General features: G+C 33.3%; 1 long non-coding RNA gene across 1 annotated transcript; it reads right to left on the bottom strand.

The window, feature by feature from the left end:
• Positions 1-209: 209 nt before the first annotated feature.
• Positions 210-3,611, bottom strand: LOC113515542 (uncharacterized). Its single transcript, XR_003402211.3, has 2 exons — positions 2,398-3,611; positions 210-321 (listed from the first exon to the last, which is right to left on the bottom strand). It is a non-coding gene; the product is annotated as an uncharacterized LOC113515542 (long non-coding RNA).
• Between the last annotated feature and the right edge of the window lie 5,274 nt (positions 3,612-8,885).

Genomic DNA, 8,885 nt, shown 5'->3' with positions numbered 1-8,885 from the left:
ATGATTGTAAATTTTTATAAATAAAAATATAAATAATAAAGTTATTTTTAAATGACTAATTAAAAAATAAGACTTGCCAAGATTGTTAGCTAAGTAATAGTGTTAAGTATATAAAAAATAGATTATGTGTACTTAATTATCGTGACTTGTATAAGTAAGTATTGACTGTAAACATTGTAATATTTTAGGTCAACAAATGAAACAAATCATTAGAGGTCCAACAAAATGTGTATTTGATTATGTTTTTAATTTCCTAATGCCGCAGTGTGCTCCAATACCGGTTCGTTTGACGTCACTGCCGATTAATTAATAACACTCGATCTGTGGACAAAACATTGTAACATTATTTTCGATGATAAACTTGTTTGGTGAGATATTTATAGTTACTTGGGCCTTGTTTATTCGGTCAAATAAGATAGAAACGGGTTTTGACTTGACAGTTCCTAGTTCCTTCCTAATTCCGACGCGTCTAAGGTCGGTCGGTTTGTATAGAGACATGCATTTTATTTGTAAATAGATCATAATGTCTGTTTGAAATTTGTACATCAAATGCCAGTGTTTTAAAAAGTATATATTTTGTCAACAAAATATTTATATTGTTATATATGTATAATGTAATAGACTGTTTGATCAATGCACAGATGAAATTTTAAGAACTCATTTAATTTTTTTCTGAATTTTTTGCAGAATGTTACAAGGAGTTCTGCCTTTTAATGAAATTTATTCTAATAAGGCTACTTTTATATTTATCTCAGACGTACATTCAGCATACGGTTCGCCTGATGATTTATATATATATATATATATATATATATATATATATATATGTATAAAATATTTATTTTCTATATACTTAGATTCGAAACGATCTTTTTAACCCAAATACAGAAGGTACAATTTCAAGAAGATGAATTGAATGATACTTCAACAACAAACTTATTAATATTGAGTTATTTGTTCATTATAAAAATTGATACAAGGATTTTGTTGACTTTATTATTAACGGTATATTAAAAGGATTTATATTGCATGATTAACGAAGTCTGAATTGCAAATAAAATTAAACAATTTTACATTATTCTAAGAGTCTCATTATATAGCCCAACCAAACGCCACGTAATATAATATACCTACACGTGTTATTTGAAATGGAGACGAGACGATAAGCTACTTTTTATCCGAGCGATCATGTGTAAAAACTACTTCAGTAAAATTTTCTAACGTCTTATCCTCCTTTTTTAGGGTTCTTATAAAGTAGTGTTAAAGTACGATAGCCGTCTTTAAACATCAAAGAAGTAAAAATGCTATAGACATATTTTATAGAGAATCCATTGTGATCATTATCACTTTTGTGAATAAAAATTTATGAGCTTTTTTTTTGAAGTTGTAACAGTAATATATGATGGTTCTAAGTGTCTTAAATTCCAAATCAGTCGAAAATATATTTATTTATAGAAATATAAGTTATCTAAGTATGAATTTATTTATTTATATTCAGCTCAGACTTTTCATAGGATATAGTCGAGTCACAGAGATAATCACTTACTTAGTTCTATTCAGGAGATTTTAAATTTAGAAATAGAAGAATTCAAAACAAAATATAAATAGTATTTCAATTTTGTTTTAGATCATTTATGTTGTATCTTTTGATTGAATATATTTCATATAGATACAGTGTTGAAGCCCTTGTAACTTATCATTATAGGTACCTACTTATTGGCATCAAATAATAATGAAAACTTATAAATTTGTTATCGCATTCGTGAAGGTGACTATTTAGATACTAATCAACGGATTTTAAATAAAATTATATGATTATTTGCGATAACTAAATAATAAGCTAGATGATATGAAAACAGTCTCAAATGTATTCAATAAAAATGATATTTTTGATAAACTTGTAACAATTACAACCTCAATCGTATGTAATAATAGTAAGTACAAATTGGATATTGGACAAAAAATTTTGGTTGGAACGGTGAGCATTTCGAATTGTTGAATTAAACAGTATTTTCTATAACAGCTTACGTACTAGTTTTATTATTTTGACTTCGACTTCATCATGTTAGTTGGATATAATAATTGACCCGGATAAAAAGTAGCCTTCCATTTCTCCATTCAAATTTCATGATGATTGTTTGAGCCGTTAAGGCACCAAGATATAATAAACGAACACATAATCAAACTTACTTTCTCATTTACAATATTATTAAAAATATTTCTTTTATATTTTTAGTTAACTAATAGAAAATGGTAACCGTCGAAAATGGTAATATGAATTAGTCTATGAACATTACAGAATAACTGTCACCCACATGGCCACCTCGTGCCTTCCTATTCTTAACGTATTATGTTTCTCTAAATTAAAAATAAAATAATACACAAATCACAACTAACCTTTTCCGAGAGTGGAACAATCAATTCCTATGAATGGTATCCTGATTGCTGTTAAAAACTTCATCTTTTCTGGTTGTATTTCATCTTGAACTCAAAACTTGAGGTCGAAGACATGGAAGACGTGCTACCGCTAGTTTTGTTCTTCGTCAGGTTGATTTTCTTCTTGATGCTCTGCCTCGTCTCCACTATAATCCGATCCAATGTTTGTCTTAGCGACGAGTGCTTCCTTTCAAACGGATTAGTATACATTTTGTTTCACAGATCACAGAACTGACACGTCCGTACACTGAGAGCGCTGAATGCGATATGAAGAAATTGTCACAGCGATATCACTATATACGATGCCCATGCGCAGGTCAGATCAGTCGTTAATGAATGTAAATAACATTTAACAAACTAATGCGTGGTTTCGTTGGGGTCAGATAATAGATATAATTTATATAACGTGATCGTTTAATGTATTTTGATTGGTCCGTTTGAATGTGTGTACCTCCCTAATAGTATATTTTTTTTAATAGACGAGCTGGCTAGATAGTCGAGAGTTCTTGTCTGTTTATAATTGTATAATTAAAATATTCTCATTTGAGCGTGTATCAATTAAGAACGATTCACGTGATCAAGTAACTGTCTATATAATCTTTGTTTTGAATTTTCGATCAGTTGTTCAATAACGGGTAGATATAGGTATAACCTACTTTGGGACTTAATACGATTTCCGTCTGTTTCTACCCTGATTACGATGCAATATTGACAATAAAACAACAACAATTGTCACGGAAGCAAATCCGATTGATAATAAAATAGATTTAGATTTGACGCAGTCGAATAAACGTAAAAGTTGTAACGTTTTTAGATTACATACGTATTCGTTGCGTTCCACAGTTTGTAAAACAAATGAATGTTCTATGTATCAATAGTCTTAACTAGCTATTATACATAACTGCACTCAATCGAATCATATTTTGTTTTACAGTAACTGTTAAGCCCTTGGTGGAGTTTATGTGTATAGTTGACGTTTACCACATTCCATTGGGTAGGCCCTCAGTTTGTTGTTACTAAGTTGTATAAAATATTTTCCTGATAATTTCGTGAAAGGCACATTTCGTTCATAGACTTAATCTAAACCTTAAGTTTATTTCGGTTGTTTGCCACTAGGTGTGACAACCCTAGTGTTGTTGGCGACCAAAGTCTAGAGTAACAGTTTACCATCAGACGGTTTTTTGTTTACCACTTTCGTAGTATACCAGAGGGAGACTTTGTACAAAAGTCGATTGCTTGGGTACTTCTGTCCCATTCGTGTTTCAACCGTGAAGCAGTTGTGTTTGCATAGCTGTGTTTCGGTTTGAAGGGTGGGATATGGCGTAAATTTACTGGGTACAGAGGAATAACACCCGAGTCCTCAGGAATGGCAACGCATGGGGGGTATCGTGGGCGAAAAAGTATACTCTGTTATGTCCGTGGTACTACTCATGTCTATAGGCGACGGTTACTACTTTACATCAGGTGGGCTGTCAGCTTGTTTGTCATTCTAAGTTGTATAAAAAAAAAGAGTATAAAAAAAGTGGAAAACGGAGATTCTCAATTCATTTGTATATATTTTTTGTGTATTAGTATGTTTATATAATTGTTTACAATGTAATATTGGATATGTGGTCCCGGCATAGAATAGAACACCCCTTCCTATCCCATGGGCGTCGTAAGAGATGAGTAAGGGAGGGCGAGGGATGGGCAGCAACGTCCCTCTTAAAACATCTCTAAAACTTAATTGCGGTTGCCAATACGCTTGCCAAGTATGACAACTACTGGCAAAACCCTCCAAGAGGAGGTTTATGTTCAGAAGTGGACAGTTAAAGGCTAATATGATGACGAATATTTGATTTTATTTAAATATTGAAAGACAGATCGACAAAATTCCGAATATGGTTTTGGCTTCTTATTCTCTTAAATAGATTTCCAATACGTTGTGTCCGCTACTTAGGACGTGTAGATTTTAGAAATAGGAAAAGAAAATAAATTAACCACTCCAATCAAGATAAAACATATACTAGATTTCAAGTTAGACACAACTGAGGAAACCGCATCTATTTTAGTGTAGTAGTTCTAGCGTAATACCGGGACAAATATACAGATCGACAGATAAACAGACGGACGGACAAAATTCCGAATACTGTTTTGGCTTCTATTGCTCTTTTAACCCTTAAATGCTTGAAGTTTCAAATTTGATACCGGGGTTTGCATTGTTTCATTGTTAAATAAATTTAAATATTTTAAATACCGTAATGCCTAAAGTATCAAAAATGAAACCAAATATTTTTTTTTCAAAATAAATATATAAAAATATCATTTTGATTTTTTTACTATTTTTCCCCATTAGTGGACACAGTAAAGGATATACTTATATATTTTTTAATTTGATTAAAAAATCAGGCTTTTAAGGGTTAAAGACTTTTAATATAATTCTTCTTAAATGTGCCCCGTGTTATAAACATAATTCAGTTACAATTTTCTAGGTACAAGATAGATATAGATTTTAGGTAAGATCTTATTTATTCAACAATCCAGTTTATTTAACATTACATAATTGTAAATAAGTAGACGTTAGACGAATACATTTGCGGTAAAACAAGACAAATGGAATTTTTCGTAGACATTGCGCATGCAAGTATTAGGTGTTGATCAATGCTAATAAATATGACATTTATAATACTAATTTTTAGCCGCGACGTCGTCGAGAAAATATCATTAAGAATTACAATTAACAGATTTATCGCTTTACACTATATTACACATATATATTTCCATACTGTGGAATACTTTCGCTCGGCTATAAGCGGAATAGATGGAGACACATTGCGAGGACCTTAATCGCGAAAAAGAGCTTCATCGACAATCCACTATAATCATGAAAACCACGACCACTCTGTCAAGAGTGTATGACTGGAAGAGGTCTATCCGTGGGAAGTTGGGCTGGATCGCTAAATCGTATTAAATAAAGATATTTTACGTATCGATTGTAAGAAGTAAAAGATGTCGTAAGTGTAATTCTAATTAGCACCGCACTGTGATTGGTGTCTTAATTGTTTCTTTATTGACTATTGCGATTGACGTAAACATATATGTGTAAATGGTTAAACCAGAATGTATATGTGAATAAGTAACGGATGTATTTAATTACCAGGTTATAATGACATCCGTTATGTAAAGTCTTGGAATTTTACATCATCGTCATCAACATATTAATTATTATCCGTCCACTACTGAATATAGGCCTCTCCCATAGACCACCATAAGGAACGGTCCTGAGCCACCTGCATCCACTGATTTTTTTGCAATGAATTTGATGTCGTCACTCCGTCTGGTAGGAGGTTGCTCTACATTGCGTTTGCCCGTACGGGTTCGTCACTCAAGGATTCTACTTGCCCATCGGCTGTCGCTTCTTTGAGTTATGTGACCAGCCCATTGCCAGTTCAGCTTGTTTATCCTTCGGGATATGTCGTTCACTTTGGTTCTTTTGCGGATATCTTTATTTCGGATTCTGTCATGCAAGGAAAATATAGATGCAGGTTTTATGTAATACATACGTACATATAAGTCACGCCGCTGTTGCATCTATTGTTATATGTATTAACTTATAACTATTTATTCGGTTATTACGTACCTATTAATAAAATTCACAGAGTCAAATTTTTTTTATCTTTTTTTTTAGAGGATTTTATCCTACAAGGATATGTCAGCCTCATCATACCCTAATTTTATAAAATACCTCACATACATAAAACATTGATACATAAATAAATAATACATAATATCTTAGTAGTCTATTTTCATAAAGGGAATTATTGATACAAAAATATAGTAATTAAAAGATTTCCAATTTTGAAATATCTAAGACGGATACCTATACTAATCTTTACTAATACGAATATTATAAATGTTAAAGTGTGTTTGTTTTTTTTTATGAGTGATATTGGAATGGTAACCCCACCCGCGCTATCGGTATACAACGGCGAGGCACCAGTGAAAGATGATAGGTGAGGATGAAGCAGGTCAGTTAGCTCATCGTGACGAATTCAACAAGAATTGTTCACGATGGTTTCCAAGGGGAACCACGTAGCGGTCGACCTGACAGGGTGTACTGCTAGCAATAGAACTACTAATCTTCATTATTAACAATCCATTCTCCACTCACGATATTGGTGGTGTAGTAACATACCTTTTGCTTCTTTTTTTATAGTTTTAGGTGCATTTGTTCAGACATCCCGTCCTCGCTACGAGTGGCGAGATGCCTGCTCTATTGGGCACATCGAGTCATATATATTTGTAGGTAGAGTGTAAGTTAGGAGACATAGAGTAGGTAAGATAGACAGCCTAAGATTCCTAGTGAAATAAGAGAGCGTTCGGCTTTCGATTGGGCAACCCCAATAATCTTCTCGTCTTATCTTTCAATGGCCGCGGGTTTTGTATCTTGTACAATTTAAACATTTGTATATATGAGTAATGTTTGATTGTATGTCTGTCTAGGTCTGTTCTCTGTGCAACGATGTATTTAGTTAAAAAACTAATTAAGTGTCTCTCTTAGTTGGGTATAGTACTATAGGTATAAATTCTGCTTAATTTAGTACACTGGATGCACTGCCTAATTTTATATTCAAAAGCATTTATTATTTACCACCTGTGTCCCGCGGCTTTACTCGTATGAATCAGTAATTGTATAATGTGTGAAGTTGGAATACCATATAACCTACCCATACACCAAATTTCATTGAAATCCGTTCAAAAGTTTTTACATGAAAGAGTATCAAACATCCCTCCATCCATCCATTGTTACAAACTTTTCCATTTATAATATTAATGGGATTTTTTGAGGGAGGGAGGGAGGGAGGGAGACTTTGTACAAAAGTCGATTGCTTGGATACCTCTGCCCCATTCGTGTTTCAACCGTGAAGCAGTTGTGTTTGCATGGCTGTGTTTCGGTTTGAAGGGTGGGATATGGTGTGAATGTACTGGGTACAGAGGAATAACACCTGAGTCCTCAGGAATGGCAACGCATGGGGGGTATCATGGGCGAAACAGTATACTCTGTTATGTCCATGGTACTGCTCATGTCTATAGGCGACGGTTACCACTTTACATCAGGTGGGCCGTCAGCTTGTATGCCATTCTAAGTTGTATAAAAAAAATATCTCGTCAGTTAGATAACCATGCAGTACATATAGGAAATCATCAACAATACAATTTCTAGTGAATTGACTTATTTATTTACTTCTTCTTATCTACTTGACTTCTTCTTTACTGTTTTCTTGTTTTTTGTTTCTTTATTTATTAGTGTTCTTTCATTGCATAGATATTTGAGTATAGGATGCTGCACAGTCCTGTTTCTTCCAATATCTTTCTTTTCAATCCAATTTATTCGTCCATAAAAAAAATTGCAAATAATCTCATGCCCTGTATAAAATGTTTATAAATGACAGCTACCATTTTATGAGATGTCATAAAATGGTAACTGTCACTTATAAACATACCTTAACAATTTTCCATGATATCTCTCATACAATTACAGTCATCAGGAGCACGTTTACTCATGATCTCTCGTAACAAACAAAAGCTAAAAACGTATATATGTCTGTCACGTACTTGACACAAAAAGATCTGCAATTTGTTAATAAAGAAAGGCCTTTAACTTTGTTTACGTAAAAAAAATCAATATCACACAGGTGTATCCTGAATATGTTAATATAAGTAAATTTTAATCTCATTTGTGACCTTCAACATTAGCTATCATAAGATAAACATACTCGTATTTATACGAAAGAAATGAAATTTGAGTCCTGAGTCCTCAGGAATGGCAACGCATGGGGGGTATCATGGGCGAAATAGTATACTCTTATATGTCCATGGTACTGCTCATGTCTATAGGCGACGGTTACCACTTCCCATCAGGTGGGCCGTCGGCTTGTTTGTAATTCTAAGTTACATATAAAAAAATTTAATTATCTTTAACATTAATTAACATTATTTTGTGAAATAATAAAATATTACAAAAAATTTGAAATGAGACCTTATAAAATTCGCCGTGTGGTCCCGACATATGGGTCAATCCTTCCTTTCCCGTGGGTGTCGTAACAGATGAATAATGGAATTTAATGTTTGAAAGATGAGCAGCAGCGACCCTTTTAAAACATCACCAAAGCCGAACTGCGGTTGCCAAGCCGCCTGCCAAGCGTGACAGCTATGGCAAAACCTCCACTATGGAGAGGCCTATGTTCAGCAGTGGGCTGTTAACAGCTTATATGATGATGATGATGATGATTATAAAATTTGTAAATGGTGCCCTTGTACAAGCTAATGTAGGGTGGGACGACCCATCACTGTTGAGTATCGATCTCAAATTGCAGGTAATCGATGTTTGCAGAATAATTGTGTTGGTATTTTATTGGGAAAATTGCTTCAACTATTATTATGAATTATGATAATGAATCAATTTCAAT

Source organism: Galleria mellonella, unplaced genomic scaffold, assembly GCF_026898425.1.
Source record: "Galleria mellonella isolate WM207_F2 unplaced genomic scaffold, CSIRO_AGI_GalMel_v1 utg1260, whole genome shotgun sequence".
In the NCBI taxonomy this organism is placed as follows: Eukaryota; Metazoa; Arthropoda; class Insecta; order Lepidoptera; family Pyralidae; genus Galleria; species Galleria mellonella.
This window is presented reverse-complemented; position numbering and strand designations above follow the sequence as displayed.